General features: G+C 36.2%; 1 protein-coding gene across 7 annotated transcripts in view; it reads right to left on the bottom strand.

Annotated features, from left to right (window-relative positions):
* LOC105231264 (uncharacterized) overlaps nt 1–26,013 on the bottom strand; it is a 109,099-nt gene that overhangs the window by 64,089 nt on the left and 18,997 nt on the right. For 6 of the 7 annotated variants that reach the window (XM_049448448.1, XM_049448455.1, XM_049448460.1 and 3 more), the window contains exon 2: nt 15,620–15,687. The exons of the other annotated variant lie outside the window; for it this stretch is intronic. The gene's annotated coding sequence lies outside the window, so the exon portion shown is untranslated. The remainder of the gene's footprint in view (nt 1–15,619; nt 15,688–26,013) is intronic. 7 annotated transcript variants of the gene reach the window in all.

Genomic DNA, 26,013 nt, shown 5'->3' with positions numbered 1-26,013 from the left:
AAAATAGTAATTATTGGTTAGTTCAAATATATTTAAAAAAAAAACTGGCTAAAAATTTCAAACACATTTCATTTTCACTTGACCATTAATTAATTAATTAACTATATTTTCTGATTAGACACAATTTTACTTTTATGCTCGGCTATAACATTATATCAACGTTGATCAAAACCTGATTGCACTTTTCCTCGCATTTATTAATTTAATTTAGTAATTTAATACACCACCATGGCTACCACGCACTCATTTGTCGCGCTTTAAAGTGCACTTCCACTATTACGGCGCCAATGCAGTTACTGCTTAACTGACAGTGTGTTCGTAAGAGAGTATGTAAGTATGTAGTTATGTATATCTACTATGTGCATTGCGGTCACGTTGCCTGCTGGAGCTAAGTATATTGATGGCAGAAGTAGTAAAAAGGAAGCAAAGGAGCTTCTCAGCAAGCTTACATTGTATAGCTATCGTTGTTGGCCTCCAACTGCTGCGGCATCAACTCGTTTATTACTCGATTAGAGGTGACACATTGCACCTTTGGCAAGTCGCGGCAGTACTGCCGATGGCTGGCAGCTGTCACCTGTCCACTATCCACCATTTTCTAACTTCTGTCAATTGTGTGCTAGTTGCTGTCCATCGCACAGCGTGCGTTTTTCCTTTATTTCTTCTACTCAATTCTGTTTTTTTATCATTCAAGTTGTTTCACTAGGCAACGAGTAAGTGCTGTATTATATAATGACAGCGTTGGTAATAATGAGATTGCGGGTCTAAGTAGAGGCAGTAGAGACAGCCGAGGCGGTGGTGGTGCAAGGATGGTGTGTTAAATATGCTTGTGGAAAATTTGCAACGCTCGCAACTATTTTACTTCATTCATTATGCAACTCAGAACGATTAATCATGGTAGATTAGTTGGCAAAATGATGAGCTTTTGGGCACGGCGTACGGCGTACTCACAAAGTGTTAAAGTATATTTTTATACTTTTTTTTTTAATGCGAAAGCAATTTGCTGGTAGAGGAACACAGCTTGAGTTCATGAGTTTGGTGGACAACGCGGATTTTCTCAAACAGAAAATATCTCCGTGGTTCTATTGCAACTTGAAATATATGAAGGATTTTATTTCCTATGGTTTTTATACCACGAACAGTGTTTATTAAGTTTGCCACGAAGCTTGTAACACCCGAACTATATACGCGAAGTAGCACCTCAGCTTTTGAGATATGAAGGATTTTATTTACGCTGATTTTTATGCGTGATTATAAGTGCTTGATATGATAAGTTGTAAAATCAATGTGTGTGGCATAGCCCTCCTTTAGGTAAAATCCTATATCTAAGAAACCACTTGACCTATTTCAACCCAAGCCTTCCCATTAGACACTGTTAAAATGGACGAAATCGGGTCTCAACCATGCCTTATTCTATAAAACGAAATTTTTAATTCCGGCTGACGATTAAGTTATCAGAATAAAGCTTTGGACAAATAGTGATCTTAAGGTACTTCAACTTACATCCAAAAATTGTCGAAATCGAACTATTACTTGTGCCCAAAATAGGTTAAATCGGGTCAACACTTCCATTAGCCCCATTTAGGTTAGGTTAAACTGGTAGCCCAAAAAGGCACGCTTGGCCATTTTCAAGAGGAGTAGTCATCGTTTAGGATGCCTGCGCTTGTCTCCCCATTTACCTAACATAAATATTTTCGAACTCGGCGATATTTTCCCTATTTTAGTATTTTGTTTTGCTAACACCTGAAGGTCTTTCCCAGGCTTTGATCCTTACACGATGCTGGAGTAGAAAAGGTTCGCTTACACCCAAACTTAGCCCAACTTTACTTGTTTTGAGATGATTTCGTGATATTACATAGGTTATATTGCTTTTTTTTATCGAATGCTTAACATATATACATATATAACTTTAGATAATTAGGCTTAACTCACAACAAGTTCTGAGGATCCCTTTATCTATGATTTAAAGAGCGGAAAATTTCTACCATAGAAATATTTCCCAAAAATTTCAACATTCAAACCGAATGACAAAAGAAGAAAACGTTAATAAACTGTCACAAACTTTCAAAGAAGAATTATAATTGACAGAAAATACTAAACCTAGAAAAGTTAAGGTAAAATAATTGAAAAGTTTTCAGTCTTTATTCATTAGACTATAATTAAACAATATATAAAATACGATTAATTTAAAAAAAATGCCGAATTGCTTAGCGCCAAGCACGAAATGAAAACCCAACCATCATCTTAAGTAATATGTGAAACAAATGTGCTCGCTCTAAAAATAGCTTTACTCACATAACATATACGTACTTTATTATTTTTCGTTTAGTCCAAAACATTTTTTCACTGGCTTTGGGCACTGGATCAATGAACCAAATATATGTATATACTCGTGCTGAAGCAGTGATTGAGCGGCAATGTAATCGTCCTTCGCAATGTGTGCTTGCAAAATAAACACGTATGCACATGTACAAATATATGCGGCCATCAATGATGAACTTGGGACCACAAACATATGCCTCAAAATGTATATACATATATACATATATATGTATGTACAAATATAGCATGCTTTAACTATATATCCACAGAGCGCTGGGTGTGTGAACATAAATCTTCAACCCTTAAGGGGGGCCTGCGTACTGATAATGAAGATAAATAGTTTGCAGCAAGCTGTCGGAGTGGAAACGGTAATCGATAAAACACACACTTGCAAACCATGTACAAATATATATACACGCAGTGGGAAAACACGTGATTATGGACGTGTGCAAGTTCATAAATTGTATTTGAAAATGTATTACAAACTAGCTTGGTAACAATTTTGATTTCATTGTAACGGTTTTAGAAAGTTAAGCAAACTAACTGCCAACTTCACAACTTTGCAGTATTTATTTACTTGGAAACACGTATTTTTGAATTTTAAAAAGATAGGTTTGCTTTAAAATTTAAATAAAAAACGTTGCCTACCTTTTGGCGCGTCGGTAAAATACGTGATCTCAAATTAGCAAGCCAAATTTTAGACTATATCATAATTCAATGTGTAAGATTTGCTGTATAGCTAAATAACTATTTCAGTTAAACTACAGTTTTTACTGAGTTCAGATAATTTGAACGACACTGTCAAGTTTTTCACTAATAGGACTGCCAAATTTTTTCGAATCTGCTAATATATGGCCCATATATTATTTTTTTAGCCCGAAACAACAGGCACATCAAACTATAATTGCTTCTATGTACGTTTCTTCCCGTCATTCCTACACGTGAGAGTTCTTAGACTAGCAGTAGGAAAATATTTGAATAGGGAGCTTATGAAGAGCGCTTTTGTTCGACATAGACTCCATCACGGCACAGAAATCTATCTCTGAGCCTTTTTTTATAGTAGAAGGAAGCATCGAAAGCCGGAGTGCGGGACTTTAATCCGCTAAACCTAACCTACTCACATCTCTTGTCTCTGCCACGACCCCATTGGACTATTTATTACTTCATGGGAGAGAAAAACACATTGAAGTCACCTCTATTATCATAATTAGACTTGCCGCTTCGCCACCGCCTTTCCATTTTACAGAGAACTTGCACATAAGTGCAGGCAAATTTTCCACCATGAGGCTACCTCCTAGTGTGGCTTTCAGCTCTTCCCTTATACTTGAAAACCGAGGGTAGTGATAGAGTAAGCGTTCAGAGTTTCTGTACACGTCGGACAATATGGACTAAAGTGATGAGAATATTTGTATCGATAGCTTCTAAAGCACCCATGGCCACTGAGTATTTGAGTCAGATGGAAATCCAGTCCCCATGCTATCTATTCTCGAATGTATATCCAGTCTGTCTAGCCTGTGGGTCCACCTTCCTTTGCCTGAAGTTTGCAATCGTTGCTGCAACATTGTATTGCTTTTGATTTTAACATCTCTTTTCGCTGGTAAATTATATATTCCCGCGAATTCGTCTCCCTGGACAGGTATAATACAAAATCGCCTCAAGACAAGAAGTTTTTCTCTGTGCCATAATTACTAAAAATAACAAACCGTTGTTTTCCGGAGACTATTTGCCCTGCCCTTGACAAAGTTAGTTTACTTTTTCTACTTGAAGGCAGCAGGCTACTTCGAAATATGCCTACACATACAAAAATATTAACCTACCGTTATGCAGACATTTAGTTCCGTGTCTTTTCTTCGCGTGTGCACACAAGGTGGAGGTAAATATATGAAAATTAAGTTGAAAAGCGCAACGCGAAAAGAACATAAACTTGTGTGTGAAGGACAAACAAAATTTGTAACAAGCGCCAGCATGCAACACACGCGAATACACACGGGGCAGGTATGACAGCAACAACAACAACAGCAAAGTTTCACTTGAGTTGCACTTAAGGGGGCAGGCAGACGTAAACAAAAACAAAAAGGCAAAAAGTGAAAGAAGCAACGCAATGACAGTGCATTACTTGGAAACTAAACAGCAACAACAATGATAACAACAACAGCAAGAACAAAATCAATGTGCTAACAGTGCGAAAAGCGCACGAAATTAGTACACAAAGTACTTATACACATAGTTGGAGAACTATGAGAGTGCGGCCCACACATTTGGTGCGGCCTTGTGCCGCTTGCTTTGAGTTTTCGCATTTTTTCCACACTTTTCTGTAATTTTAATTTTTTTGTTTTCTAGTGTCAGGCCACCATGCCATCACATAGCACTTTTTGTTGGCGAGGGAGTGCAAATGACTGAATGTGCGTATGTATATGTATGTAAGTGTGTGTGTTTGCTACCGTGACAACAGTAAGAGCAATCACCAACGCCACTGCAGCGAGAGAGACAAATTCGAAATGAAAAACCCAAACAGCTAGTGAAAGCATTGAAGCAAAAACAAGTAGCGACAGCACTTACATACATACTTACACATCAATGCAAACAAAGTTGGCGTAGGGGCATAGGGGTGAAAAATTGCGCACCCTACATAATATTTGCTAACACTGCAAACAAGCACAAAAATTCTTTTTTTTTCTCCACAAACAAAAAGTAAACAAGTGGGCGAGAGGTTGCAATTTTTAAGAACTTTTTTTGATGTAAATGCGTTAAAATGGAATCGACATGAGAGATTACGGCCTAAAATGCGCATCAATGTGGATAAAGTGAACAGTATTTATGTAGTGCATATTTATAATCCCGACTTTTATAAATGCTATAATTACTTGGACCAGCTGACACTATCCTTTTTTGACCATTTTTTTCAAATTGTGTGGAATCGAAAGTAACAAGAAAAATTTGGTTGGGTTTTTTCGGTAAATTTTACATTATAAAACACAACATTCATTTTCCAATTTCGGGATCCCGTTATTGGGTACCGAGATTTCGGGACTCATAATATGCACTACCGTATACTTCATCACAATTTTACACAACCAAACACAACATTCTTTCCGAATTTTCGGGATCAGACGGGATTTCGGGCCCGCAGGTCAAAAATTAAGGTTATGTTAACAGCTTTCTTCGATTATTTTCCGTCCGTTCAAACAAGGAATTCTTTTAGAGTGTTATGCGTCGTTTGAGCGAAGCTATTCGCCGAAATTATGGACCGATAACACCTGATTTTTGAGCCAATTGAAGCCATTACACGTCAATCGCTACGTGTGTTGAAGGCTATTTCGGAAATTGACTGTTTCGAGGTTTGGAAAAAAAAACGTTGGCAAGGTGTATTCGGCGAAGGGAGATTTGAGGGGGAAGACATAGATTTTAAACCATAAATTAAAATTTTTAAAATTATGCACAAAGTCTTACTATTTTTTTTTTCTCATGGAACTATATGAATACATACTAATGTACAAAAGGCCCGAATAAAATTATTCAGTCCATATTTAAGAAATAATTTCGCAAAAAAGTCTTCTTTTTTACCTTGAAACCCTAACCACTACCTTAAGAAATTTAAAGTTCACACAACATAGCAGATAATTCAGTTCTCTGTCTACAAAAAAGAGCATTTTAAGTGCAAATCATCAATGCAGAAGGACCATTAAACCAACACAGTGCCAAACAATAAACCAACTATAAACTTTTGATGCTTCGATGTCATTGTGCAACAATATAAATTGTACAAAAGCCAATTTAAAAGTTCATTGTTGCAGACATTTATCTTTGATGACAGCGATTTTATACACACATACACACATATGTCAATATGAGCAAGGCTACAAACGCTACAGCAACATACAAAAAAAAAGACTACTGAAAGACAAAAAACTTTCACTATTACGTATACGCCACGTATAACTTGATTTTAGCATGACGTGTGCGACATAATTCAAATTACTCGCCGACTGTCAGGCACATAAGGCTACACATGTACTCAACCACATGCAAGCCGCACAAGCAGTAAGCACACATACAACCATAGTTTAAGTCAATTCACGTGTGTGTGTGTGTTTGTTGGTGTGTTGACGAGTGCTGTCACGACATAACACGAATTTGTCATTTGCGAGTGCGCCTAAATGGTAAACGTGTTTTTGATGTAAATTTATGTTAGTCAAAGCACACCCCTTTCGTTCGTTCAGGGTGTGTAAATGCAATTTAGACTTTATGGTGTTATTAATACGTACGAATTCAGTTTAATACTTTTGGCATATACAAAATATTCAAGTAAAGAGTTACTTCAATTATTATTACTGATTTAATTATTCTTTATTATACAATAATATATTTCAGGCGAAAAATAAAAGTAGAAATGACTGGCTAATAAGCCCTAACTACGAATGCATGCCCAACGATTGGAACTTAAGTGTGGTTTGCCCAATCCACAAAAAGGACAACTCCACAATCTGCGCCAACTATTGTGGGATAAGCCTCCTCAAATCGCATACTATGTGAAAGATTAAAGCGCACCGTCAACAAACTGATTGGACCTTAAAAGTATGGCTTTAAGGAATCTTGGAAAAGTCCCGTGAAAAGAGGATCGACACAGAATATCTCTTCGTCGATTTTAAAGCTTCTTTTGACAGCACAAAAAGGAGCTGCCTTTTTGCCGCTATGCCTGAATTTGGTATCTCCGCAAAACTAATACGGCTGTGTAAAATAACGTTGAGCAATGCCAAAAGCTCCGTCAATACCAGGAAGAACTATCCGAGCCGTTCGATACCAAACGTGGATTCAGGTGACGAGGCGACTCACTATCGTGCGACTTCTTCAATCTACTGCTAAAGAAAATAATTCGATCTGCAGAGCTGAATCGAGAAGGCACACTTATAAAAGTGTACAGATGCTGGTGCTATTGATATCATTGGCCACCTTCAACCTCGTAATCCAACTCAGAATAATTCTTGCCAACAGGTGCTACTTCGGACTGAGCAAACCATTGAGAAGTAAAGTCCTCTTTCAAGGAACAAGCTTTACAAGTCACTCATCTTCCCGTCCTGCTATATGGTGCATTGGTATGGACAATGACAACATCTGATGAGTCGGCGTTACGAGTTTTCGAGAGAAAGGTTCTGCGGAAGTTTTATGGCCTCTTGCGCATTAACAACAGCGAATACCCCACCCGATGGAACGATAAGTTGTACGAGTTATACGACGAAATTGACATAGTTCAGCGAATTAGGAGACAGCGGCTACGCTGGCTAGGTTGTCGTCCGAATGGATGAAAACACTCGAACTCTGAGAGTATTCAATGCAGTACCCGCAGGAGGAAGCAAAGAGGAAGAGGAAAACCTCCACTCCGTTGGAAAGACCAGTTGGAGGAGGACATGGCTACACTTAGAATCTCCAATTTGTGTCAAACAGTGAAAAATATGAACGGTTGTAAGCTCGGAAGATGAGTCAAAATGAGTCCTATAAATTTTAATTCTACTCGTTAATGTACGTATATATCACGTCACTTGTTCATACAAAAATTACAAATTTAAAAGATATATGTATGTATGTATATATGTACGTGTATGTGAATTTACAAAAGCGTTAATTGCTGTTTGCACTTGAAATATCAGTAGTATCAGAGAAAGCAAACAAATAACCAATATAATAAATATTGTGTACAATAATATTGCGCCATTATTTGTCTTTGAACGCAAATCAAGTAAAAAAAATAAACGAATTACTACGTTTCAATTATTATTTCGCTTATTTAATTTGAAAGGACGCGACAACAGGGTACAAGGGTCCATATGCTGTGCCTACTTTATATTTCTTGTTATTTTTTTGCTTATTAAGCAGCGAGTAGACACAAAGCAAACACAAAGCGAAGGAGAAAATTCGGAGGAAAACAAGAGCACCAAGTAAAAGGGACCGAAAGGTACATTTTCTGCCCGCGACTGGTCATGCCAAGCGAAACTGTGTGCTGCTGGCCGCTTGTTCCTGCGCCGACAATTTTGAAAATTACATTTTCCGGTCATACTTTCCGAAGGTTCGCTACACCCTTTCGGGCAAAACTGGCAGCAACATGCACAGAATTAAAAAAAAGAAATTATAAAACAAATAAAAATGAGAAAGCAAAAGGCAAAAAAGCGAAAGATAGGAACTTAGCACTCTTGTTGACACAGTGCTAACGATAATGTTGAATGTTTGTCCGTTTGCTAGCAATTGACCTATGGTTGGGCCGAGAGCGGTGTCAAAGCGCAGCATTGATGAATATTCATACTGATGAAAGCAATACGAGAAAGAAGAGATGTGGCACACAAACACACACTCATATATATGCAAACATATATGTATACTTGAATACATATATGTATACATGCAACCATATATACTCTTATCACTCGATATCTTTTCGCTACCATTTAAAAACGGCCTTTTGACCTCCCACCTATACATATCCTGTTGCTTACTGGTATCTATTTACGAGTTATCCTTTTCTGCGCACAAAATCTCCACACACAATAATGCATGAACGTGGATGTGTTGCTTTCTATTGACCTGAAAATGGCACACAAAAATAAGGCAAAGCAATCCGAAATGCTCAGGGCGATCCGTTTTGAACCTCGCATGATTCTTTTGCTCCTGCTGTTCGCACAATGTCCCATTATCTCCTTCGTTTGTAGCCTGCTTTTTGTTGAATTTGTTGTTTCACTTTTTACCTCGAGCATTGTTTGCGCTTTTGTAGAGTCACACACACATACAAACACTTTCTCACGGGCTTACATGACCGCTATACAATATCGTGCATGTGCCATAATAAAGTTATTTATTTTATTATTTTTATTGTAGCCTTTACAAGTCGCTTTGCAGCTAAGCTATGAATTGATTTCAATAATTTGTTGATGCCCTACAACAGTTGTCTGTTATATCCTTTTCTCTAGCACACGCGCTAACATGCTCATGTGTAGAAGTATATTCCGATTTGTGTTTTACGGTTTCATATACATATGTATGCCTATCTGAGCGTATATTTTATATACACATGTTTTAAATTATAATTCAAATCGGTTTCATAGCTTGTACGCTTGTAATATGTGATTATTATGTTTGCAGAGTAGGATAAATGAAAATCAGAATTTTATTAGATAAAAGGTACAGAACGCTTCTGTTGACAAAAGATCATCTCTTTTCATAGCAAAGGGAGCTTAACGCTCTTAACTATAATATATTATTTTTATATTGGATTGATCGAGAAAACATTCATTAGCTGAGTAACGATGAACTGAGAGATGTCAACAGTATGCACTAAATCTGTGAGAGTGGCAAATCGAACAAATACACTGGCATAGTTAGATACATAGTTATAGAAAAGTAAGCGAATTAAAGACAACTGTACAACAACAACTAACAAGGTACATGTAAAATATTTATTTACAGATATTTTTTAAATATGACTGATATTCTTAGCCCAAAGTAATAAAGGGGTTTCAAAAAATCGATTTGTTATTGTCTTGTTCAATTCTACAACACCTCTAGAATATAAATCTAAATTTTTGAGTTGATCCAAGTAATATTTTCGGAGATACCTCCTTTAGAACTTGTGCGCTTGAGGCGCCTTGAAACGCGTTTTTCTCGAAAGTGTGTTTTGGAAGTCGGTTGGCAAGATTTGTCGAGAACTACTCAACCGATGTTCATGAAATTTTACACACGCCTTTGAGATACAATTCTTAAAAACTTGGATGGTTTTTTTTCGATTATAACTATTTCAAAAAAAAGAAGGTATTAAGCGAATCTTTGGAATTCAGGAGAAATATTTAGATAATCAAATTCATACCTTCGCTGTACCCTTATGAAACTGTAAAAGAGTGTGTGAGTTCTCTACAATTGATGGAAAGGTACTGAGCATAATCATTGAGTAGACTGAATAGCAGATGATTTTGGTATTTTGTCAAAAACCAGTTTGAGGTTTGACTTTTCATAAATCATCACTTTCTACCATCTTTGATGAGCTTTGACAGATTTATGCTTTTACTACGAGGTTTGACAATTAAGTACTGAGACTAATATTATTGGTTTTGGTAAACCTGTGACCTTGAAATTCCCTTTCTCTATTTCCGGCATCCCTCCCCTCTCCATTGATATATGTACCATCGCTCTAGCTTGTTTAGTTCGCCTGCTGCGTTAAGTTGAGTAGACGTGTGTTTGTAGTGCTCGTCACGAAAATGGAAAAACGAAGTCAAGAGCAACGCGTCGCGATAAAATTTTGCACCAGATTGGACGAAACAGCTTCGGAAACGTACGCTAAAAATGTAAGATTGTCTGGTGATAGTGCCCTTAGTCGTGAAACTAAACGCCAAAGCTCACAATGGTTGTTTCATTACTTAATTGTCATACCTCGTATAGCAAACTTTAGAGCATGTTGTCTTGACAGATTAATTTTATGTTCTACGTAGGTTGCTTTTATATTTCGCGTTGAAACTCACAAGTTTATCAAAAATTTTGACATTTTTGGTGTTATACATATTCAAAGCTGACATACGAGCGGGATTTGGTGGTTTACAGTAACTTAAAATATTCATCTAGGCCAAAAAAGGAATTAAATCGCGAACATTTATTTTTTACAACTTTCGACGTGGATTAACTCATCAAGACTGCACAGATAAACCTAATTCAATTTTTGACGAAGAAGTTAAATCAAGGACTAGTGTTTATCGATGATATGGTGAATTCAATCGAGGTTGTACAACACCTCTTGAAGGTCGTTTGAAAGCAGTTGTTGTTACCGAAATTATTGATACTATGAGCAAACTGTTATTGCAAGATTCACATATGATCTATCTTGAGATTGAGAGAACTATAGATAATAGTCGAATCGAATAATAAAAGATCTGGCAACGCTACCAAGTAGACATACGTATTTTTTTTCGCGCGAAATATTTTATTATTAATTAAAACAATTTTTGTAAATTAATTAACTCTGATTGAATTGATAGAGTAAAATATTGTGTTGTGGATACATATATTTTCATTAATCCGATTATCAACATGCCACCTAAAAAGATAATTGCAAACAACTCATGTGGTAGCTGTTCTGAAAACGTGAGAAAAAACACCAAAGGGTTGAGATGCTCTCTGTGCCAGAAGTGGTTTCATTCCAGATGTCTGAATCTCAGTAATGCTGAATTTGACGCAATAGCAACGAACATCAAGGTAAATCGTATCTTATGGAGGTGTCTGGAATGCAATGTTTTGGAGGTTAGTGTGAGACATTCTGATGACTCGGATGATGACATTGAGAATGATAACGTTGATAGACTTGAAAAAGTTCTAAATAAACAATTCGAAGAATTTGCCAAGAAATTTCAAGACAATCTTGAAAACTTTAAATCGTCTATTAGTGATAGTATCACCGGGTTAAAAAAAGAAGTTAAAGCGCTCGCCAAGCAACATGCCATCACTGATAAAAAATGCACGAGCCTGAGTGACCGTATTGCAACCATCGAAAAGAATTTACGCTCCTACCAAATCTCATCACCATCACCATCTTCTCCTGAGGACATCATAAAGGAAATTAATGATCGTAAGAAGCGTGAGTCAAACGTCATTGCTCTTGGAATTTCAGAGTCAACCAAAGCGTCTGGCATCGACCGACTGGAAGATGATAAAGTATCACTTTCAGCTGTATTATCGGGTGAATTATCTGCCAAGTTATCTGGATTTAAAATCCGAAGACTCGGACGTCAGACACCTAACCGTACACGCCCTCTGCTTATAGAGACCCGGTCGGTTGCGGATGCCAGAGAAATCTTTAAACTTAACCAGAGTGAGAGCTCTCAGGTTAGATTCAAACCAGACCTAACCCCTGCACAACATACTCACCTAAATGACTTACGCTCTGAATTAAACACTCTCAACAAGAATGGTGACACAAGTAAAACCATCAAGTACATCCATGGCATACCGCAGATAGTTAACAAAAATTTTCGCTCGCTCAGTGAAAAGGAAGAAACCCGAAGCTCTTCAAGTGTACTACCAAAACACGCGGGGGCTCCGAACAAAACTAAATAAATTTTTCACAGCGTCTGCCGTCAGTAATATCGACCTCATCTGTATTACTGAATCATGGCTACACCCATCGATTCACGATGGCGAATTAATCGACAGCACTTACACAATTTTTAGACACGATAGGGATCCAGTTCTGTCCGGTCTGGAACGAGGAGGTGGAGTATTCATCGCAGTCAAACGTCACTTACAAGCCGATTTAATACAAATTGACCATTATAACCTTGAGCTCGTCCTCGTCAACGTAAAAGGTGCTTCCCATGACATCATTGTTGGCTGTGTCTACATGCCACCTCTCTCAAACTTGGATTCCTATACTAATCTACTCACTCTACTCTCTTTTATAAACGATAAATTTAAAAATGCTAAATTATTACTTGTAGGCGACTTCAATTTGCCTAGTAGTGTCCCCCGGGCGGACTGTGAAAGGATTCTCCAAGATGGATTAGCTTTACTTGATTGCACTCAAGTAAACAACATAAGCAACTGTGATAACACTTTCCTGGATCTCTGTTACAGTAACATAGAAATTAGTGTTGATAATACCCTACCATTTGTTGAAGAGGACAAATATCATCCGGCCCTCTCTATGAGTCTCAATTTTCGTCCTAATCTTACGTCACCGAGTTCACTTACATACTCCTTCAAGAAAGCCGATTATCATAATCTCAACGTTTTTTATCACCAGGTTAACTGGGAAGGAATGTATGAAACAGACACTATTGAAAATGAAATTGCTTGGTTTTATAGCAAGCTAGAGGAAGGCATTACACAATATGTGCCTGTACATAAGAATTATGTCAGAAATTACCCTAATTGGTTCTCTTTTGAGCTCATCAACAGTATCAAGCTCAAAAAAGCGGCTCACTCTCAATACAAGAACTCTAATAATCAAAGAGATTACGCTCGTTTCAGCAAGTTAAGGCATGATTGCAAAATTTTAAGTATTGAATGCTACAGAAAATATGTCGACAAAGTAGAGAACATGGTTCAGTCTGACACAAGTGCGTTCTGGAAGTTCATCAAGGATAAGAAGTACAATAATGTGAACATTCCATCCGAGATGTCTTGGCTCGATCAATCTGCTACCACTGGTGAATCGATCAGTAACCTGTTTGCCTCATACTTCAAAACAACATTCACTGATGATAACAATAATGATCAAATTAACAACAATACAATGATCAATGGCCCAAAAACCAACCTCGATAATTTGGAAATCAAATGTGAAGATGTTCTTGAACAATTACTCAAGTTGAACCCTAACAAAGGTGCTGGACCTGACGGTATACCAAATGTTTTCATTAGAAACTGCGCTACTGTGCTCTATGAGCCCATCACTCACATATTTAATAGATCATTGCAGCTTGGCACCTTCCCTAGCGCATGGAAGCTGTCGTATGTCAGTCCAATTTTCAAAAGTGGGCAGAGAACTGATGTTTCCAACTACAGGCCTATATGCATTCAATCAGCGTTGGCAAAACTATTTGAAAAGCTGGTCCTCATTCAACTTACTGCTGCCTTTAAAGATATCATCACGACAAGACAGCACGGATTTACAGGTGGCAGATCAACCACGTCCAATCTTTTCTCCTACACTAATTTCATACTCAATACTTTGAATGATGGTTTCAAGGTTCACTCCATATATACTGACTTTAGCAAAGCCTTTGATCGTGTAAATCACAGAATTCTTGTTTCCAAGCTTCGAGCCTACGGAGTCGACGGCAATGCCTTGGATTGGTTATATTCCTACCTGGTAAACAGATCCCTGCAAGTTAGAGTTGATGGATATTTGTCTGAGGAATACAAGGTCACATCTGGTGTGCCACAGGGATCCCACTTAGGACCTCTGCTTTTCAACATCTTTGTCAATGATATTGGCAAAAATCTCCTGTCAGAATACCTTATCTACGCAGATGACCTTAAGATCTACAGAACCATCAAAAATGAGCTAGATGTCCAGCTGCTTCAGGATGACATTGGAAAACTCGCGGCCTGGTGTACAAATAACAAACTTGACCTTAACGAAAATAAATGTGCAGTAGTTTCGTACTCACGCTCTCACAGCAATATTGCCACCAGCTATAAACTAAACGGTCACAACCTGCAAGAAGTTCATGACATCAAAGACCTGGGCATCATCATAGACAACAAACTCACTTACTCGAAGCATATAGACAAGATCACACTCCAAGCTTTCAAGGTTCTTGGATTAATCACGAGAACAGGCAAAGACTTTCGTAATCCCTACACATTGATATGTCTATATCGCCAACTGGTTCTACCTATACTTGAGTACGGCACTGTAGTCTGGTCTCCCCACACTGATGTCTCAATCAACAGATTGGAGAAGGTCCAAAATAAATTCTGTAAATCTTTATCCTATCATACAACCTTGAGGTCGCAGGTACTCTCCACTGACAATATTCGTTCACGCTTTAAAATCAACAGCCTAGCTACACGTCGTCAAGTCGCTGATCTAGTCTTTTACTTCAAGGTTGCTAACAACCTAATTGATGCCCCAGAGATTCTTGATAGTTTTGAGTTTACTCCTACGGCATTCTCGCTGAGACAATCACGGAAACTTAAAACAACAAAGACACAGAAAAACTACGTCTTTCATGGACCTCACAACAGGATTGCTAATCATGTAAATTCACTTCACCATAACATCGATTTCTATGGAGGCTCTCTCAGTTCGTTCATCAATAGTATAAAGGACAAACTCTTTCCATATCATTAATTTATCACTGTAATAGCCCTTATTATTATATATTTTATACATTTTTTCTCTTTTTCTTTTTTCTTTTACTTATAAAAGTACCTGATGTATATTGCCGATTGGCGTTAATATAATAAATATAAATATAAATAAAAACACGTCTATAACATCTTGATAGGTGGTGAATCGTGGAATCAAGCATATGATCACAAAAGTAAATAACAGTCGACTGTATGGTATCCGGCAGATCGGCCGAAGTTAACAAAAGCGGTTCACGCACGAAACGGTCGCCTGTTTTTTGGAAAAACTGAACATATCGCAACTATGCCACTAGAACAAAGCAGAACTCTAAATTCTGAGTGATACACAAACATGCCAGTTGTTTTTCTAGAAAGCAAAAAACAATGATCCTGGGTAAAAATTTTTTTTAAATGTAAGTTTTTGGCATCAAATAAATTCAATTTGAGTAAAATTGTATGGAAATTGTAGACTTACCTTATTTTTTCTAACACACGGCACCTTGATTATTTTTTCATAGTCTCGGTAAAAAATTCCGTTGAACTCTGGAAAAAATAAAAAAAAATATCGAAAATAAACGATTATATTTTTATGTTAGGATGTTTAGTTATTTAAAAATACTTTTGATTAATTAAATAATTTAACTAATAAAAAAATAATAGTATAGCATACTTTTAGGTGTATAAACCATTTTTTTTAAAGGACTTTTAAACCTGCCAGATATTAGTAATACATCAGCCCCTATTATAAATATACAAAAAATAAAAACGTAAAAAATCACTTCCTCTGCACATATTTGTTGCTACTATCTTCATTTATTTACACAAAATTATAAAATCGATTTGTGCTTTGATTACTTTTTAATAGCATGAACGCACAAAAATTCGGTATATAAGCAACTGCTTATAAAATGTGTCTTACAGTAACAGCAGCGGCTATAAAACAGCAAGAAGACTCGGCTGTGAGTTGCGCGCATAAAAGTATGCAAAAAGTAATGAACGTTGTATCTACCTTACTTAAAAGACTACGCATTCTCAAGATGCTGCATAAATACCGACATAAAATGATAATAAAAGGTGTAAAGAAAAATTATAAACATATTTATATACATACATACTTATTCGTATATAATTACATAAATAAATGAGGAGCATATACGGTTTCGTCGCCATATTTTAGGAGCTTTGCGGTCAGTTGCCTTTCGCTTGCACCTGCTTAAAAACATTTGTCTCACATTCTTGGCAGTTAAAATAAATGAGCGCATTTTGAGTGTGCAAAGCTGAAATTTCAACTTTATGGGTATAAATATTTTAACAACACTTGGTCTACTTCAAAAGGTCTCGAACGTCAAAGTTAAAACGAAAAAATACCAGAATAAATTCTCTTAAGTGCCACAACCACAGAGTGTCCCGCACATTACTACCATCTGCTTTGCTAGCCTTGTTTACCAACTGAAATTTCTGTTTAAGCTTACGCTAACCGGGCGTCATGACTCTTTTCACGCTTTAATTGCTGTTGTTGAAAATTTTGGTAGTTGCATTAATGCTTTTCTTTCTAGAGTTTCTTTTTTATTTTTATGTGGAGGCGTCAGTTTACCATATCACACGCAGCAATTTCACACGCTTAACAAGTTTAAGTTTATCTCATTTATTACTTCAGCAGATTCTAGCAAGCAACGCTGCGCTCAGGGTGGTGTGAAAGTGGTATTTCGTTTAGTGTAAATTTTGCATATACATATAATTATATATTTTAGGCCAAATCAAGAAAAATTTGTTTGATAAGCCATGGATTAAAACCGAAATAATTACTACAAAAAATATGCTTTATCGCTATTATAAAAACTGTAAATTGTAGTCTCAACCACTGCCACTCGTTCAACATCTTGTAGTATTTCCAGCAATGCCTCTCTGTTCCACCCATCTTAAGCTCTTAAATGTATGCTTCACAATTTCAACCACATATGTATGCTACTACAGAACTTCTTTAATTTTCTGTTGTTCATTTACAGTTACTAAACTTGTCACTAACAAGGCAAGCGCTGAAATTATTTCCAATTGCTACAGAGGATTTAAGTATTTAAAAATTTTCAAACTGTTCATAGTTTTCTATATGTACATACATATATACATACATATAATACATATGGGCATTTCCAACGGTCGCGAACCGTACGTTCGCACACATTTATAGTTCGAAAAACAAGGATAACATAAATTTGTCTTAATTTTTTTTTTGTTTCGATAGCATTTTGCTAGGTCTTTCGTTGGTGCAAAAGGTAGGATCTTTCGATTTTTATTTTTTAATATGTTAGCGATAAACATGCGGTCGCGAACGTACGAATAATGGAAGTTGCTTTTGGGTGCAACTAGAAAAACGCAAAAAATAGCGAAATGGAGCAAAATATTCTAAAAGGATTAATTTATATTAAATTGGAATAAAGTAACTTCCTCCTAACTAATTGCACGCTGAAATTTTTCCATTGGTTTTTTATTTATAAGGTTGAGTACCGGTCGCGAACGTACGGGTCGCGAACGTACGATTTTTCCATCAAGTTTTTATTTGGATTTTGGAAACCTTTTCATAAATAAAGCAAACTGATACCTGCAATATTCGGTATATCCTTCCATTTTCGATATAAAGTTGGAGATATCTCGGAAATTGTATCAACTCCAATATATAAAATTTTATTTCCAGTAATGTCCTCTTGTGTACAATTGTGAAAAGAGACATTTTTTGTTCTCGTAATTTGCCAGATTTTTCTTTTCACAACTGCTCCAACGCCATCGACTGCACCTTTACCATGTGACTTTGCAAAATAGTTCCACTCAAGTTTTTTACAACCAAATTCGGCCAGTAAATCAGGTAAACTCCAGCAATAAACTTATCACTAATACTGCAAACGACTTAGTTTCATTAAACAACTTGCTTATAGTTGAAATGTGCGCTTTGAATTTCATTTTGGCACACCAGCCTATAATTTTCCGCAAAATCTATTTGTAGGACAAGTACCCCAGGCGTGATATTTTTCCTTACGTTTTCAAAATAATTTTGTTGTGCTCGCTTTTCAATGAAATTTTGCTTGAAAATTGGCAGTTGAACTTGTAGTTCATGGAGCAAGTCCGATAACGCAGCAACAGTGCAAGTCAAAATTACACGATCGTCAACTTTCCTCCAGTACTGCCATTTAACATTTGCGTCCATTTTTGACAAGTATTTTAGCGGCACAATATCTTTTACATCTTTTGTACACTTTTCGCAATCGTTTGTCATACAATTTTCATTTTCGATATTGCAACAAACTAATTTTAAGAAACTTTCGAAGCCTTCGGAAAAACATTCAATAACTGTCGCACATCCAATTAACAAAAAACTGAAATTGGCGTGACGCATGCAAAAACACATGTTGTATGGCATTTTGCTCGAAAGTTGAACTTTTCTTGGGCGACATTTTCCCATCAACAATGAGTGTATCCCTTTTTCCTGCAGCCTGAACGCTGATATCTTCCCGCAAAAAATTTCTTTGGCCAATTTTAATTTTGTCTCCAATTCTAAGTCACTTTCAAATGTACGAGTATTATTTTCTTTACAATTTGTTGGTTCGATATACTTTTTATGCAGTGCAGCAATGACTTCTACTTTCTTTGCCAAATCTCTTGGCAATGCATTTTCAGCTTTCTTTAGGGCTTTCCCTAATGTTTGTTTGCAAGTATAAGTAATATGTTCTTCTCCTTGTCTACTGTAATTTTTTTTTTAGAAACAAATCAATACTTACGGTCGCGAACGTACGAAATTTTGAAAATCGAAATAAAAAGTTTGATGCACTGTTTACCTAAAGTAATTTTGTTTTCTGATTACGGATGCTTAACTTGCTTTAGTCGTGTTTTTTTAGGCACTTGTTTGCACTCAATGTGAAGTAAGAGCAATAAATGACGTTTTTAGTCGCGAACGTACGATTTGATCGTAGATAATAAGCAAAATAAAAATTTACCGTTATTCGTTTTTTGTTTGGCCTCTTTGCATTTTTCTCTTCTTATTTGGTATTCATAAAGAGATTTTGTGGAAAAGTATAACCATAACATAAGTTATTCATATAAAATAACTCAAGAGAAAAAATACCTCTAGAATGGCTCAAAATAAAAACAATTAAGTTTTCAGGTTTCAGGTCAATTTTTTCATGAAAATACCAAAGAAAGGTTATGAAAACATTATATTCAAAAAATTTAAACACCTTTGTAAAATCTTATTAAAAAAAAATTTTATCTTTATTAACATTTTAATTTTTGGTCCTGGTTGACGATTCTGTGGAAATGCTCATGTGTTATATATGACATACTTTTAGGGGCTTTAGTCATATTTTGCGATTACTCAAGAGAAGTCGTGCAAAATGTTATAATTTAAGAGATAAATTAATCAGAAATTTAATTCTATGGATATATCAAAAACATTAGAAAATAACGCTGAAGAATGGAAAGTGATAGCTTTTGTTTTTATCTCTTGAGATCACCTTCTGTAAGCATGTGTAGAGTTATAGAAGTGTGTCCTAAGTTCCGGCCGACTCTTTTTCAACAAATTTTAAAATGAAATACTAAATACTACTCATTATCACCTCATAAACGAACTGAAAGCATGCCCTACTCACTACTGCCTTATCTCAGCCATCTCATTATTGACAACCAACTCTAACTAAAGTCAATTGGTTTTTTGATTAACACCATGCAAAATTCCCAAATTGGTAATAAAGATCTAGCGATAGGTAACTATAGTACACAGGGCGGTAATAAATACTAATATTTTCCTCTTTGTTATTCGCCAATTTGGTTCATAAGCGTATGAGGCCGAAATTGACGTTCGCATATTAAATGTTCACATTTGTTCATTCACTGAGCTTGCGTCAATAATTCAACGAAATCGATTGTGTTACTTTAATTACAAGAATTAACCTTGTTTACTTGTATGTCAATTGCCTTGTCAAGTTTAGACAGCTGGCTATTTTCTAAAAATAATACAGTAGTTGTAATAATTTCCATTCGTACTTTTACTGGTACTGCCATCCATACACAGAGGATTTCATATTAAAAAAACTTTCACAGAATTGTGGCATATAAAGCGCTTGATGCGTATAATTAATAATACTTTAAACGTGATATTAGATTGATAATGTCGCTCATGAATTCTTGTATCTAACGACAAGGAACGAAGCGAGGCAATAAATTTAAGAAAATGTCTAATTTACTGAGTTTATTTGCGATACATATATATATTGGGACAGAAAAGCACACGGAAATTGTATTTACATTCCCCGGATAAATGATATTTCAGAAAGTGTTTTTTGCCAAATTTGTAGGACTGTGCATAATGACTATGCCAAACATGAACGCAATCCGTCAACCAGTTTGTTTACAGCAGCCGTTTAAGTCGATACACCTCAGAAAAAATTCCGTTTGCGGAATCGTTTCAAATGTTGGAAAAGGCTTACGGGGTGATTAAGTTTTATCAAAAACAAAAGCCTACGAGTGCTACAAAGCCTTCTAAGATGGTCGAGAGATCGTTGAAGATATGCCTCGTTCTGGTCGACCTTCAACGACCTCTTCAACTGATGAAAATATTAGAAAAGTGAAGGATATGCTGCAACAAATGGTCAGGCAAGTGTTAGAAGTTCGACATCTCTCCCGAGTCCGTTCGAAGGATTTTGGAGAATATTTTCGGTATAAAACGCGTTCTTGCTCGACTTGTCCCGATAAAGCTGTATTTTCCATCTTCGATAAAGTACCAAACAATACTCATTCCAAAAACTGTAAGAATTTGTTTTTTATAATTAAGCCTTGATCTGTCAGCTCTTCGAATATAAAACGGTAAGGTGGTTAAGTGTGAAGTTGGCTGCGCAAAAATTCAATAAGACCAACTGTTATCATCAAAGGGAACTACATACTTGAATGACCCAATATATAAAAACTTTAGATCTGTTCAGGACATATTTCAGTATATACTTTGTATATTGAGTTTTGGAAGTAAAATTATTTCTCTGTAATAATTTTCATTCATATTTCCACTAAAAGCAAGTTTTTATAAATACGTAGACCTTTGTGTCCACAAAGTCCATTAAAAAATATTTATTATTTCAATGTGTAATAAAGAATTACGTGTGAATATGAGCAATTCTGTTTTTATTATTTATAACATTTTCACTTTGCTGAGATTGTGTGTTGAATAATGTATAAATTATAAAAGCACACGGACAATAAAGCTCAGTGATTTGTAAAATCTCGTACGAGCATGGCAAACTAAAACCGATAACTAGTGGACAAGCTGTGAAAGCCTACGTACATATAAACATTTAAAGCATTGAGCAAATATTCAAGTAAATGTATACAAGTATATATTTTTAGAATTGCAGACAAATAAATATTTGCAGTCGCATTTCTAAATGAAAGCTTTTATTATATGAAAATGTTTATTGTTCATTCATTAGCAGTATTTGATCTGTCTATGTTAGAGAAATAGAAGGAATTATAGGTAGTACGGTTTTAGAGAGGTAGAGAACGTACAGTGGGATAACTGAAGAAGCTCTAAAAACACAGGTATTAAATTTTAAAATATTATTAAAAGATTTGGTAAGGCCTTTATGTGTGATTCAGAAATTTATTTATTTTAATTTAAATACCATGAACAGAAAAATTGTAAGCCCTCAATTATAAGTCTTTAATATATACCAACCAACGAACCAACGAAAGTATTTTATCAAGATCGAAAAAAATGGTGTCCGTATTCAGTTCAATGGGACTAATTAAACCAACTTTGTGCTGGTTAAAACAAGGAACGAATACTCCAACCAAAAACTCGGAAAGTTTAATTGAATATAATAGTAGATATATACATAGATTGCCTTTTATATTTCGGGATTAGAGAACAAGAACAAAATCGCCTCTTTTGTTGTTGAAAAACGTTGACTTTAACGAACGGGAATAAAAAGGAATAATTCGGTGCCAAGTCAGAACTATAAACGAGGTTGACTCATTAAATAGATATTGTGCTGAAAAATGCAGTTGCTTCATTTATTGGATTCGGCTCATCTTGAAACAACCAGAAAAAATCGACTGCTGTTTACTTTTGGTCTCATATGCGTAAATTCATGATTCATCACATGTCACAATGTCATAAACGTGTGTCGAAGCACCGGTATCGTATTTTGTTAACCTTTCTTTCGACCAATCCACACGTGCGTTTTGAGCAATTGATAAACGTATGGGATCCAACGTGAACAATTTTCTTAACAATCAAATGTTCACGCAACATTGAATGTGTGCTCTTCCCACTATTTTCAATAGTCACAATCACACGATAGTTCACATGATGAACTTGCCAAATCAGTTTGAGCACCACAGAATTAATCAGTTTCTGGAACAACTGATTTTGAATAATTCAGGAAACTCATCTTGGAGTGATCTACGACCTCGATTGAATTCACCAAACCATCGAAAAACAGTGGTCCTTAAAGGAGCTTCATCGTCAAAAATTTAATTAAGTTCGTCGTTGCTAAGTTAATCCACGTCGAAAGTTGTAAAAAATAATCGCGTGAAAATGTTCGCGATTTAATCGCATTTTTTGGCCTAGATGAATATTTTAAGTTACTGTAGGCAACACAAATAGCGCCCGTATGTCAAAATGTTCTAAGTATGTATACCATCAAACATGTAAAACTTTACGATGAAATTGTGAGTTTCAAGATTACAACACTAGTGTTGCCAAATCCCGAAATACAAAAGGCAACCTATGTACCTATAGGTACCATATAATACTTGTATATATCCGGCTCTGATTAGATTATGTTACCTCACTTCTATTTGAAAAATTTCTGAAGAGAGTAAAGTATCAACTTTCTGGGCGTAAACAGTTCGAAGAGCTGACTCAAGAACCGTTCCATTGGAAGCAAATATGAACGATTTGTAGATACTTAAGCTTTAGCTAAATAGAATGATATTTTAGAAGTAGATACTTTCTTAGAAAAAGGGAGATAACCAAGGAACAAACTTGTGTTATCCTGCGAATGTCGAGGTTTCCTACCAAGAAAAGCTAGATGCAATAGTGAAACCGACAGTATTTCTTAAATTTAAGTGCTAGAGAACAAACTACAGTTATTATTTCAAATCCCAGATAATTAGTGAAAGGAAACTATAAATTAAGCGTTGTGGTGGATGCAACTAAAATCGCTTAGAGCATATATACGAGTACGAGTATAAATATTTATATAAGCGAACTTTGCAACTTATAGCGGTGGATTAAACTTTTCTCCCACCACACTTATTATTTATAAATGTTGAACTGGTTGAATGCGAAAATCTTCCTGGCAAAGCACACAGCCAACCAGCCCAAGTGCTGCCCACCACGTGCCACTTAAAGCGAACTACCTGATTTCCACTGACTTGTGGCCGCCAAACAAAGTGGTCATGGACAAAGTGCTGCGCACGTTTTGTTGCCTTCGTTTTAGCAAATAATAATGCAGTGACCAGAGAGTGGGGAAGAGAGTGCAGGCGATAGAGAAAGACTATATAATTGCCCTGCTTTCTAAAGCAATTTTGAACTAAACGCTTCTTTAAAATGGAAAAAACGAAAAACTACGTGCACTCAGCTACACGCGCTGGAGACGCAAAGGCCACGCCACTTTTGTGTGAGTCTATGCATGGATTTTGTGTTAAAAGGAAATATAAAAAGCGAAAATGCTACAAAATTTGCAAATTCAAGACGAAGCAAATATGTGGCAACTTTATGCTTTGCAGCAATCAGCGAAACTTTTCACAAAATTGCGTGCGCGCGATTCGTGGTTGGGACGGGGCGGTGCGGTGGCCATGATGAGCCAATCAAAAATGAATTTCCCTAATTGTCTGCCAACGAAATGTAATGAAATAGCCAGAATGAAAAGAAATTAATTTTGAATAATTTTGATTGCGTGTGTATGCGTTTTGTTTTCATAACGCGCAACGCTATGTACTTTTAGAAATCGGCTTTTGCAACAGAGAAATGTGGAAAATGGGAAAATGGCAAGAATTGCAAGCGGAAAGTCAAACAAAGCGCTGAATGTCAAGCAGCCAACGGGTCGGAAATGAAAAGGGCTCGCAAAGTATACTTCACTTAATTTGCGCGCTGAATGCTTGAAGGGCAAGCGGCTGGCCAAGCAGCGGCGGCGCGCGGCGACTTATGGGCGTCTCATACAATAGCTTAGGCAGCGGGTGGACTGCTGCTAAGCATATACAAATGTAGATGACGCCTACTTTTAGCCTCTTCATCAGTCTTCATCGGAACTGCGGCTACTTTAGTGAAAGGCATTTGCTCGAGTGATGACAGTTCCGGCTGTCGTTGCCAATGAATACTCCAGAGTTGAGATGCAAGTATTTATAGTTATATACTTATGCATGTACATAATCTGTACGAACAGGGTGATCCTTCAAGCACAGAATGTTGTTCATATGCATTACAACTTACATTTTTACTATGAAGTGAAAATGATGCATAAATTGTAACACCGAGGACCTGGTTGATACCTCTGCTAGTTGGATCCACATACAAATATAATTATTCATATTCATTACAATTACAACATTTATTTGCCTTCTATTGAAATTAGGGTTGCCTTTTCGAAAATTTGACAAGTGACCTATAAGCGACCTTGGATTTTTGCGCAGTATAATTATGCAAAAATGAATGTAGGCATGGTTCATAGATCACGGAGACATTTTTTTTAAACTTCAAATACGATTTAAAAAAATTAATAACAGGATGCGGTCTCAGAGTCGCATGCAAAATATCAAATGTAATCAAGTTGCAGCTTCAGGATGGACTTTCGGCAGCATTGAGACAATAACTAACAACGTTATCAATCTGTAATCGCGTTTCCGATACATTAGGGTGATCTTTACAAAATATTTCACAGTTCTGCAGACAACAGTCAACTAAAAATACCGTTATCAGTCTGTAATCGCGTTTCAGATACATTAGGGTGATCTTTACAAAATATTTCACAGTTTTGTAGACAGACAGACAACTAAAAATAGCGTTATAAGCCTGTAATCGCATTTCAGATACATTAGGGTGATCTTTACAAAATATTTCACAGTTCTGAAAACAGACAGACAACTAAAAATACCGTTATCAGTCTGTAATCGCGTTTCAGATACATTAGGGTGATCTTTACAAAATATCTCATAGCTCTGCAGGCGGACAGACAACTAAAAATACAATTATCAGTCTGTAATCGCGTTTCAAATACATTAGGGTGATCTTTACAAAATGTTTCACAGGTCTGCAGACAGACAGACAACAAAAAATACCGTTATCAGTCCTTAATCGCGTTTCAGATACATTAGGGTGATCTTTACAAAGTGCTTCATAGTTTTACAGACAGGCAGACAACTAAAATCGCGTTGTAATCGCGGTTCAGATACATTAGGGTAATCTTTAAGAAATATTTCACACTTTTCCAGACAGTTTAGTAGCATTGCACGACGATAAGAGCACAGATTCCTCTGAATTAGGGAATTTTAACTTATGAAAAAATTGTATTCACAAAATTTGACACCACCCTAATATTCTTATATAGTAATACCGAATTATCGGCCTATTTGTTTCAGCCACATATACATATATTCATATGTATGGAAAATCTTATGGCATATGGACATATCAAAGTGATCCCAGGAAAAGATTTATTGTTGTTTTCGGAGACCACTACTTATCACAAGCCCACAACCAACTCTTCAACCACACATACTACAAATATATAAAACTATATATATAGTAGGGGAGCCCAAGAGGGGATTTTTGCAGTTACTTAAGCGTGTCAGAAAACTATATGGGGAGAAACATTGCACCCTTTTATG

The sequence above is a fragment of the Bactrocera dorsalis genome, chromosome 1 (assembly GCF_023373825.1).
Source record: "Bactrocera dorsalis isolate Fly_Bdor chromosome 1, ASM2337382v1, whole genome shotgun sequence".
Classification (NCBI taxonomy): Eukaryota; Metazoa; Arthropoda; class Insecta; order Diptera; family Tephritidae; genus Bactrocera; species Bactrocera dorsalis.
The sequence above is the reverse complement of the archived record's forward strand: the minus strand, read 5'-3'. Positions and strand labels throughout refer to the sequence as shown.